The sequence below is a fragment of the Cnephaeus nilssonii genome (assembly GCF_951640355.1).
Source record: "Cnephaeus nilssonii genome assembly, chromosome: 7".
Lineage (NCBI taxonomy): Eukaryota > Metazoa > Chordata > Mammalia > Chiroptera > Vespertilionidae > Cnephaeus > Cnephaeus nilssonii.
The window spans coordinates 54,471,314-54,483,510 of NC_137078.1; the positions used below are offsets into that span (position 1 = coordinate 54,471,314).

Sequence of the window (12,197 nt, forward strand, 5' to 3'; positions counted from 1 at the left end):
GAGGGCTCCCCTTCGGGGAATTTGGGGGAATTTGGCTCGCGGGGCACAGCTCCCCCTTCGGAGATTCTTAAAAGCGTGCACAGAGGGGCTTCCCTTTGGGGAATTTGGCGCACAGGACGGACTCCGCCCCCCTTCTGGGACTTTGGGAGAGTGCACTGAGCCGGCTCACCTTCAGGTTTTTAAGAATGTGCGCTCTAGCCGGTTTGGCTCAGTAGAGAGAGCACACACAGGACGCAGCCCCACTTCAGGGAATTTGGCACGCCGGACACAGCTGCCTGGGATCCCTGACTCACAGCGCATTCACACTAAGAGCCAGCGACCCCAATTGTTGGTGCGTGCACACACAGGGACCCTGATTCTCAACGAGAAACCGCACAAGGCAACAGAGACTTTGACACTCGAGTCTTGGTGCAGACACAGGGAAACTCTGACTCCTGGCACATGCTAAGGATCTCATTCTCGGCACATACCAACAGTGTGGTGCAGACAGGGCCCCTGATTCTAAATGTGCACACGAGACCACATGGAACACTGGGGACACTGATCCTGGGCAAGTTTGGTTCCCACCAACCAAAGACAGTCACACGTCCTAGTGTCAGAGCACTTCAGTGAAACTAGGGTGGAGCGAAGTCCCCACAGCACACGACCCAGGTCCACGCAAACAGAAGCTTGAGCTTTCTGGTAATAGCCAGAATGGGGAAACGAAATAACTCACAGAGGAAAGAAAATGTGGAGTCGCCAAGAAAGGAAATTAGTGAAAATGAAGCTTGCAACATGACCGAAAAGGAGTTCAGAGTAATGGTCATGGAATTTATACATCGGATGGATGAGAAAATCAACAACTTATGCAAGAATCAGGAAGAAATGAAAAGTGATATAGCTACAATCAAAAACACCATGGAAAGTTTCAACAGTAGATTACAAGAAGCAGAGGACCGAATTAGTGAGTTAGAAGATCAGGTACAGAAACAAGCTCAAGCTGAACAGCAATTGGAGAAAAAAATTAAAAAGCAGGAGGAAAGCCTAAGGGAGCTTCGGGACAACATGAAACGAAGTAACATGCGTATAATAGGGCTGCCAGAAGGACAAGAAGAGCAGCAGGGATTAGAAAATCTATTTGAAGAAATAATGACAGAAAACTTCCCGGATATGGGAAAGATAAAAGTTACGCAAGTAAAGAGAGTCCCAAGCAGGATCAACCCCAAAAGACCCACACCAAGACATGTCATAATTTCAATGGCAAATATAAATGATAAAGAGAGAATCCTAAAGGCGGCAAGAGAGAGACAGAGAGTTACCTACAAAGGAACACCCATCAGATTGTCAAATGATTACTCATCAGAAACACAACAAGCTAGAAGTGAATGGAAGGAGGTATACAAAGTGTTGCAAAGCAAAGGACTGAATCCAAGAATACTATATCCAGCAAGACTATCAATCAAAATTGAAGGGGAAATCAGGAGCTTTGCAGACAAAAAAAGCCTCAGGGAGTTTATCACCACCAAACCAGCAATGCAAGAATTGCTAAAGGGAATACTGTAAAAAGAAGAAATAAACAGGTAAGAAGGAATACAGACACAAAAATAGATATGACTGCAAACAAATACCTTTCAGTAATAACTTTAAATGTAAACGGACTAAATGCTCCAATCAAAAGACATCGAGTAGCTGAATGGATAAAAAAACACGACCCATGTATATGCTGTCTACAAGAGACCCACCTCAGAACAAGAGACTCACACAGATTGAAAGTGAAGGGATGGAAAAATATCTTTCAGGCAAATGGAAATGAAAAAAAAGCTGGGGTAGCAATACTTATATCTGACAAAATAGACCTCAAAGTAAATGCCATAACAAGAGATAAGGAAGGCCACTTCATAATACTAAAGGGAGAAATCCAACAAGAAGAAATAATTCTAGTAAACATATACGCTCCCAATATAGGAGCACCCAAATACATAAAAAAACTCCTGGAGGATATCAAGGGAGAGATTAATAGCAACACAATCATAGTAGGAGACTTTAATACCCCACTATCACCACTGGACAAATCCTCTAAACAAAAAATCAGCAAAGAAACAGCAATCCTAAATGACTCACTAGACCAGATGGAATTAATTGACATCTTCAGAACATTTCACCCCAAAGCCACAGAATATACATTCTTCTCAAGTGCACATGGGTCATTTTCAAAGATAGACCATATGCTGGGTCACAGGCAAAGTCTCTTCAAATTCAAGAAGATAGAAATTATATCAAGCATCTTCTCAGATCACAGTGGCATAAAACTGGAAATCAACTACAATAAAAACAATCCAAAGAAATCAAACACATGGAGACTAAACAGCATGCTATTAAACAAGGACTGGGTCACCAGAGAGATCAAGGAAGAAATAAAAAACATCATGGCAACAAATGACAATGAAAACACAACAATCCAAAATCTATGGGACACAGCGAAAGCAGTCTTGAGAGGGAAGTTCATAGCTCTACAGGCCTATTGCAAAAAACAAGAAACAATGGTAATAAATTACTTAACCCTACAACTCAAAGAGCTAGAAAAAGAGCAGCAAGAAAAGCCCAGTGTAACCAGAAGGAAGGAAATAACAAAGATCAGAGCGGAGATAAATGACATAGAGACCAAAGAAACAATACATAAGATCAACAAAACCAAGAGCTGGTTCTTTGAAAGGATAAACAAGATTGATGGACCTCTAGCCAGGCTCACCAAGAAGCAAAGAGAGAGGACCCAAATAAACAAAATCAGAAATGAAAGAGGTGAAATAACAACAGACCCCGCTGAGATACAAAGGATTGTTACAAAATACTACGAACAACTCTATTCCAACAAACTGGACAATCTGGAGGAAATGGACATATTCCTAGAAAAATATAACCTTCCAAAAATCAATCAAGAAGAATCTAAACAGCTCAATAGGCCAATAACTATGGACGAAATTGAAGCAGTCATCAAAAAGCTTCCAGCAAACAAAAGCCCGGGGCCAGATGGCTTCACAGGAGAGTTTTACCAAACATTCAAGGAAGAACTAAAACCTATCCTCCTCAGACTATTCCAAAAAATTCAAGTGGAAGGAACACTTCCAAGCTCCTTCTATGAAGCCAGCATCACCCTAATACCAAAACCAGATAAAGACAACACAATGAAAGAGAATTACAGACCAATATCCCTCATGAACATAGATGCCAAAATCCTCAACAAAATTCTAGCAAATCGGCTCCAGCAGTACATCAGAAAGATCATACACCATGACCAAGTAGGATTTATCCCAGGAATGCAAGGATGGTACAATATCCGCAAATCAATAAACGTGATACAGCACATAAACAAATTGAAAGATAAAAATCACATAGTCATATCAATTGATGCAGAAAAAGCATTTGACAAAATCCAACACCCTTTCTTGATAAAAGCTCTCAACAAGGTGGGAATAGATGGCTCATACCTCAACATAATAAAAGCTATATATGATAAACCCACAGCAAACATCATACTCAATGGACAAAAACTAAAGACATTTCCCCTAAGAACAGGAACAAGACAGGGATGCCCACTCTCACCACTCCTGTTTGACATAGTACTGGAAGTATTAGCCATTGCAATTAGACAAGAAGAAGAAATAAAAGGCATCCAGATTGGAAAAGAACAAGTAAAGCTGTCTTTATTTGCAGACGACATGATATTGTACATAAAAAATCCGAAAGACTCCGTCAAAAAACTCATAGACTTAATAAATGAATTCGGCAATGTAGCAGGATACAAAATTAACGCCAAGAAATCTATGGCCTTTCTATACACCAATAGTGAACTTACAGACAGAGAGACTAAAAAGGCAATCCCATTTACCATCGCACCAAAAAAATTAAGATACCTAGGAATAAACTTAACTAAGGAGGTAAAAGACCTATACACGGAAAACTACAGGACACTGAAAAAAGAGATAGAGGAAGACGTAAACAGATGGAAGAACATACCATGTTCATGGATTGGTAGAATCAACATCATTAAAATGTCCATACTACCCAAAGCAATCTATAGATTCAATGCACTCCCCATTAAAATACCAACGGCATATTTCACAGACCTTGAAAGAACTCTCCAAAAATTCATCTGGAATAAAAAAAGACCCCGAATAGCCACAGCAATCCTGAGAAAGAAGAATAAAGTAGGAGGGATCTCAATACCAGATTTCAAGCTGTATTACAAAGCCACTGTTCTCAAAACAGCCTGGTACTGGCACAAGAACAGACATATAGATCAATGGAACAGAATAGAGAATCCAGATATTGACCCAAACCACTATGCTCAATTAATATTTGACAAAGGAGGCATGAACATACAATGGAATAAAGACAGTCTCTTCAATAAATGGTGTTGGGAAAATTGGACAGATACATGCAAAAAAATGAAGCTTGATCACCAACTTACGCCATACACAAAAATAAACTCAAAATGGATACAGGACTTAAACATAAGACGGGAAACCATAAAAATACTAGAGCAATCCACAGGCAGCAAAATGTCAGACATATGCCAAAAGAAATTCTTCACTGACACTGCCCCTAGGGCAATGGAAGCTAAAGAGAAAATTAACAAATGGGACTACATCAAAATAAAAAGCTTTTTCACAGCAAAAGAAACCATCAACAAAACAACAAGAAGGCCCACTGCATGGGAGAACATATTTGCAAATGGCATCACTGATAAAGGTTTAATCTCCAACATCTACAGGCAGCTTATACAACTTAATAAAAGGAAGATAAATGATCCAATAAAAAAATGGGCAACAGACCTAAATAGAATCTTTTCAAAAGAAGACAGAAGGAAGGCCAAGAGACACATGAAAACATGCTCAACGTCACTAATTATCCGAGAGATGCAAATCAAAACAACAATGCGGTACCATCTCACACCTGTCAGAATGGCTATCATCAACAAATCAACAAACGACAAGTGTTGGCGAGGATGCGGAGAAAAAGGAACCCTCGTGCACTGCTGGTGGGATTGCAGACTGGTGCAGCCACTGTGGAGAACAGTATGGAGTTTCCTCAAAAAACTGAAAATGGAACTCCCATTTGACCCAGTAATCCCACTCCTGGGAATATATCCGAAGAAACTAGAAACACCAATTAGAAAGGATATATGCACCCCTATGTTCATAGCAGCGCAATTCACCATAGCTAAGATTTGGAAACAGCCTAGGTGCCCGTCAGCAGATGACTGGATCAGAAAACTGTGGTACATCTACACAATGGAATACTATGCTGCCATAAAAAAGAAGGAATTCTCATCATTTGCAGCAACCTGGGAGGAATTGGAGAACATTATGTTAAGTGAAATAAGTCAGTCAATGAAAGAAAAATACCACATGATCTCACTCATTTATGGATAATAAAGAACATTATAAACTTGAACAAAAAGATAGATACAGAGACAGTAAAGCATCAAACAGACTGTCAAATTACAAGGGGAAGGTTAGGGAGAGGTGGGGGAGATAAGAGATCAATCAAAGGACTTGTATGCATGCATATAAACATAACCAATGGATGCAAAACTCTGGGGGGTGGGGGCATATATGGGAGTGGGGTGTGGGGAGGGCAATGGTAAGATATGTACACATATAATACCTTAATAAAAAAAATTGGAAAAAAAAATAAAAAAAAAATAAAAATAAATCAGGACTATACAAAATCTAAAAAAAAAAAAAAAAAAAAAAAAAAAAAAGAAACTTATTTAATTCCCCTTTGTAGAGAAAGTGGCTCAGGCCCTCATAGATTAATTACAAGCAAACAGGGTCATAAAGATGGTCAGTGGTTCTTAGTCCTTCAATTTAATCCCTGAGACACCCTGTCTCCTCACACTGCCTTCTAATCTAAACGATCTCCCATTGCTGACTGCAAGAGAATGGGGATTTACAAAGCTAATCAATACCAGTTTAATGTATCTGCTTCTGTCTACTCTACTTAATGACACTTCACTACCCTGAATAGCCTTTTCCGATAGGCATGGTTCAGAGCCTCTCAACTCTATGTCTGGCATTACTTCCTTCTCCCTCTTTTCTTTTATCTCCAGGCCCCCCTCCCTCTCATCACCTCTTCCTCTCTCTCTCTTCTTTCAGTGTGGTACAGATTGTACAAAGCACACTGAACTTAATAATCATAATAACAGGATCAACAAAAACAGCTAACATTTATTGAATATTTGCTATGTGCCTGGCACAATTCTAAGCTCCCTGCATCTGTTAACTCACTTAATCCTACCACAACCTTATGAGGAGGATGTTATTATTACCCCCATCATACAGATGAGGAGACAGACATTACCTCCCAGCATTATCAGAATCAAATAAGCTAATGGATGCACTAGCAAACTGCAAAACATGACAGATTTGAGCTGTTGCTATTAATTCATTTTTCTGACTTAATTATACAATAAAGTGAAATCTGACAACTCTAATCTAGACCCTCAAAACCTACAAATAATAATTGGAATGGAGAGCAGATGCTTGCTATTTAACAAGGCTTTTCGAACAAACAACAAAAGCTCTATGGTTCCTGTTTACTTGGTTAAAAATGAATGTCTGTTCACTTTAAATCAGGTCAGGCATAATTAGGATTAAGGACTAATTGGACTTGAAAAATGATTGAACATAAGTGTCATCTATCTGGCCAATATATCTGTATTAAAAGAACTAACCTGAAGGACTGAAATGCAATGAACTTATGTATTTGATTTCTGTTCTCTACTCAAAATAATGAGGGACGAACTTTGTGAGAAATAGACTCTCCACAAGAGGCTAATTTTGTCATCCCACCAGACCTTATCACAGCTATTAAGGCTAAGTACAGAAATCAGGCTAAGAGCAAAATACTATGATTTTGAAAAAAATCTGATTTTTCTCTTCAATATCTATAATATTTCATCTCTCCATATATCCTGTATCTTATCTTACATATATCACTAGTAGCATAAGTATTGTCTCTAAACTTAGTGATTTCCTTTCCATATTCAACTTGGAATATTTGTAAAAGTGCTTTGCTCAGGATAACCAAAGAACTCTTGAGGGCAGATCCAGTATTCTCACCTCTGTCTTCATCCTTTCAACCATTCCTCATCTCCTCACATTGAACTTGTTTTACTTTTCTCTTCTTCACTCCTAAAATTCTGTTTCTTCAGAATATTCAGTTTAGGTTGTTCATTTCAGCCTTTTTCTCTTCTCTCCTTCCCTTTCTCTATTCTGTCCTCCCCTGTCCCTCCTCTTTGTCTGTCTTCTTTTGTTCTTTCCCATGGACTCAGGTGCTGTATTTGTCCAGATAAAGCTCAACTCAAATGCTATATCTGTCTTTATAAATATTCTAATAGTCCTCAAAATAATGGATGCCTCCCTCTTTGGGCTAAACTATACTTTGATTTCTCTGGTTGTGATTGGAAAGATATTTAACGACATCAATAGACCAAGTCCAGTGAAATGTTTTTACTTTCTCTTTATGCTCCATTAAACAAATGTCAAGAAACACTGCATTCAGGTCTTTGTCAAAGGCGGGACCTGTCAGTGTTCTAAGATATCCTGGCAGGGCTAGCTTAGTGAAAAGAGTGCATATACAGCCACGTACTATTGCATTGAGTAAATGCAAGTGAAATAAGCCAGTCAAAGAAAGACAAATACCATATGATCCCAATAACATGAAGAATCTAATGAAAAATAAAATAAACTAACAAACAAAATGGAACCAGAAGCATGGATACATGGGGGTGACTGGATAAAGACAGTGAAGGGATTAGCTAAAGAACATACATGCATACCCCATAGACACAGACAATAGTTTGGTGAAGTCCAAGGGCGGTGGGGGGAGAGGCAGGGATAATAGAGGAGGAAAAAGGGTGGGGAGAAAGGGGACACCTGCAATTATGTCAACATTAAAACATTGTTTTTTTAAAAAAGAGTGCATATGGAGGGATCCTTGCTGTTAGTCTAAAGGTAAGCTTCTACAGGCAACTCTTATTATCAGGGGAGAAGGAGTTATTCTGATTCCTTCCTTTCATTATTGTCCTTATGCAGAAATTTAAAAAATATCCAAGCTTAATTTGTCTTGCTTTATTCAATATTCAAAGGGACATATTTTCCTACAAGTTATTTACTTAAGCACAAACTTAAAAAAGTTAAACAAGTGTGATTTCTAAGTGAAATGGCAGGAGATTAGCAGATGTTGTGTAATCTCTTAATGTTGAGAAACAGCCTACCTTTTTGGAAAGGGCAATCACTTACTTAGGAACAATAATAAATAGTTCATTATTTTTAATCCCATTTGCTTTCCTAAAAAAGGAAATACTGTTAGATGACGTTGTGATAAAAAAGATTCTCCTAGGATTGCCCTTTAATGCTATGATGTCTGAGCTCCAGATGTATTTATATACTGCAAGGCAACCCCAAAGAGATGGCAGGCAGAATTCTTAACCAAGTTATGTGAAAAATTAAATTTACTAATTTAATCGTTAAAATCTGCTCAATGACCATATTTCCAATCTCAAATTATATTGTCAACATCACTCAACTCCCTCAAGCTAGAAACCTGGGTCCATCTTCTCTTCTCTTTCTCCTTTACTACATATAAGCAATCAAAATCATATTTCCATGTATTCTTTATTGAACATTGAGTATTTGGAAGTTACAAAGCCATCCATCCCCCTTTTCCATTCTCATTGCCACTGCCATAGTTACCTCTCCTTTAAACTATTGCTATACCCACCCCACTGACATTCTGGCATTTCGTTTCTCAGTTTTCCAATTTTATCTTTATTCTCTTTCCTTTCTTCATCTCTAGCACTAGTGTTTTATTTCTATTGCCTTCTTTAAATATTTTACTGAATTTTTCTATTTTCCAAACTTTTTCCCCCTCTGTTCTTTCTTCTTCCCGATTACTGCTCATATTTCATGCATTTACACAGATGTTACTTTTCCCCCTGTTAATTGTCCTTTATTAACCACTCTGTCCTGAATTCTTACTCTTTTCATCATTTATTATTTACATTTTAATTTATTCATTCAGCAAACATATTATGTGCTATTGTTTAAGATACTCTGATAGGTGCTGGGTACTAAAAGTCTTGTCATTTTCTACTGAGTTCACTTTAACATTCATCTAAAAAGTAAGTCTTTCCACAAATTGATTCCTTCTTGTCTAAGTATCATTTTCTCTTTCTTCCATAAGCACTTGTCCAAAACCCAGTCATACCACTCACCATTCATACTCATCAGCCTGTCCATCATCCAAATGTTCCATCAATATCCATAACTCTGTGATTTTGATCTTTCTCCTTATCCAACATTAAATACAAACTAATACATTATAATATTTTTAATTTGTATAAATATAATTTTGTATTCATTAACTTAATAAACACTATCTGTTAACTGAGTATATGCTGGTTACTGTGTTCAGTGCTATGGGTATGTGAGTCTGTATCATAGTGTGTCCTCTTTTAAAATGTGTTCTTATAATTCCAACTTCTACCCAAACTTCATGGTTCTCAACTTACCTTCTCCATGAAACCTTTCTAATAACCCAAGTCTCCCACTTCTCCTGCTCTCCAATATTTTTAAATCTACTTACTTTACTACTTATTTCATTCTGCTTTGCATTTTAGTCAGTGTTTATCTAGGTCTATCTCTGCCATATTTCTAGAAAAACAGGGTATATATCTTATTCACTTTCTAATTATCATAGTACAAGGCTCATATAGGCTTGAAATAAAAGCTAAATAAACATAGTCCATTCCAATCAGAATTACTCAAAATAACAATCGCTTGCCACAGAGAAAAGTTGCCTGAGAATTTCCTTTAGGATGTAACATGGCAAAAAGTGTATTATATCCTGGGTAGTCTGTTATAGTGTGGACTCCACTCTGTCTTGCTCATATTTACACATAGCACAGTGTCTGAATATTCCAGGTACTTAATAAATAGTTCTTCAGCAAAGAAATAAACCAATTAATTAATCTTCTGTTAGCTAGGTATGTGACTAAAAAAAACAAACAAACAAAAAACAATCAACTGTTTTAACATCTATAAAATGGCATAACAAGTCTTAACTCACAAATTCTTTGTGAGCCTTAAACAACTAAGTTAGGCTTGTTGAATATGGAGCTATTATTATCACTTGCTAAAATTAAACTCAGGTCTTGAGAGTCATAACTAAGGTCTGCATGATCTGTATGTTCATTGAAACAATTTGAGTGAGCACATTGCCCATATGCTCCAATTTTTTTTTCATTTTCTCTGCTTTCATATATATATTTGAAAGTAGATTATGTTTCATGTTCCCTTCTCCACTTTTTGGAATTCCTAAATATGGGTCTTTTTGACAAGGAATTTTCAATATATTTCATAAATATGAAATACTATGATTGGTTGGAACCATTGTAATTATCTCATGCTTTCTTCTCTTAATGAATGCAAAAATTTGTTTGCAATAATCCTAACTGAATGGTCACCAAGTCCCAGCTTTAATACCTCTGATACTTGGAAGTTTACATGTAATGATGTCTTATCTTCCACTGTAATGAAATTCTGCCTTTTCTCAGGTTTTCTATAACTTCCAGGAATTGTTCTTGTACCACCTTCTAGAACTGCGCTGGAAGCTCTGCTTCTCCTTTGGACCATCTGAACCTTCACTATCTTCATGCAGTTATTCATTTATCCTTAGGCATTTTTTTTTAATTTTATCCAGCTAAGTATTTCCATTTCGTTCAACCCATCTCATACCATATGGTTCCTGAATCCTCTGGCATTCTGGTTATATTTTTGCTAAATCAGATTAAATTATATTTTCTATGTAGTGTTGTTTACATAACTTGTAGAGCCAGGACATAATAAAAAGTGGAGCCCCTTGTTAAAAAATATTAATTTTTTAAGATAGCAACATAATTTCAAGACAGCAACAACAGAGCTTGAAACCAACTATAGAGCTTTTTTAGGTTCAGGAGCCTGTGCAACTGCACAGACTATATGCTGATGAGCTGGCCCTGATTCTATGAAGGCATTTAACTTACACAGGTTCTATGACACCTCAGAAAGGGTTATGAGCACTACTATATAGTCACATTGCAAAATGGTATTTTCTTTTGTATGTGGTGACATAAATTCCATTAGCTCAGTCTTGATCCACACCTGTTGCCACGCTGTAATTATTAATAATACTTGTGACCCAGTGCACAAAATCATGTGAGACCCAGACTCCTGGGAAATTGCTCGGGACAGCCCCCCCCCCCCCCGTCCCCCTGAGTCCTGCTGGTGCTGGTGGGACTCCCCCAAGTCCTTGCGCGCCACGGGACCCAGAGTCAAGTCCTCGCTCACCCGCATGCTGTGCATGCAGCCCCCTGGTGACCGGTCTTTGGTCATCACGGCGTTACGACCACTGGGCTTTTATGATATAGATTTCTTTGCAATCTCAAAGTATACTGACTTGAATGATAAATTAAATAGATAGCTTACCTTTGAAAGCAGGAATCACATCGATATTGCTTTCTCTGTGTTTCCTGGGACTTCAAGGTACCTGTAAAATAATGGACTGCTTAATAAATATTTACACTGATCACAATGAGAAATCTTGGAAAGGAAAGTTTGACGCATTACCCACTAACACAAAATTTCATAATGTTCCACATCAATATCTATATCTATGCAAAATACTTGTTTTCCTGTCTGTACTTTTAGTTCAGTTCATATACTCCCACTCATGAGAATTTCCTGGACTCTACCATGTAGAATAATCAGTTCTGATCTTTTTGTGCTTTTCTATAACTTCCTTGTTCTTTTCTATTTAATGATACTACAACTGAATAATAATTTTTATGAGCTCATTACACAATTAGCCTGTAAGACCCATTTAGACAGGCATGACATTCCTGAGGGTAATCTATGTCACTGTGGATTCCTAACATATGTTTGTGGAGTAAGAATATGGAACCAAGAGAAGTAGGTGACAGTTTCAGTTTGAATTTCTAAGGATAAATTCTATTTGTACAGTTCCTGTATAATATACATGTATGTATAATTCAGGGTTTTTTCAAAAACTCTTCTACATGTTGGAAAAAATTACACTATAGCAATGCAGGACTCAAGTTTGAATAGAATCTTCTTATCAGACTAAGAGTATTCTCAAAATAACCAGTCATGGTA

The 12,197-nt window shown here is 37.5% G+C and overlaps 1 protein-coding gene across 1 annotated transcript in view; it reads right to left on the reverse strand.

Moving 5' to 3' along the window:
* Positions 1 to 12,197, reverse strand: part of LRRC7 (leucine rich repeat containing 7) — a gene marked incomplete at its 3' end in the record, with an annotated part of 1,171,300 nt that overhangs the window by 652,495 nt on the left and 506,608 nt on the right. Inside the window, exon 10 of the mRNA XM_079777586.1 lies at positions 11,511 to 11,571. The remainder of the gene's footprint in view (positions 1 to 11,510; positions 11,572 to 12,197) is intronic.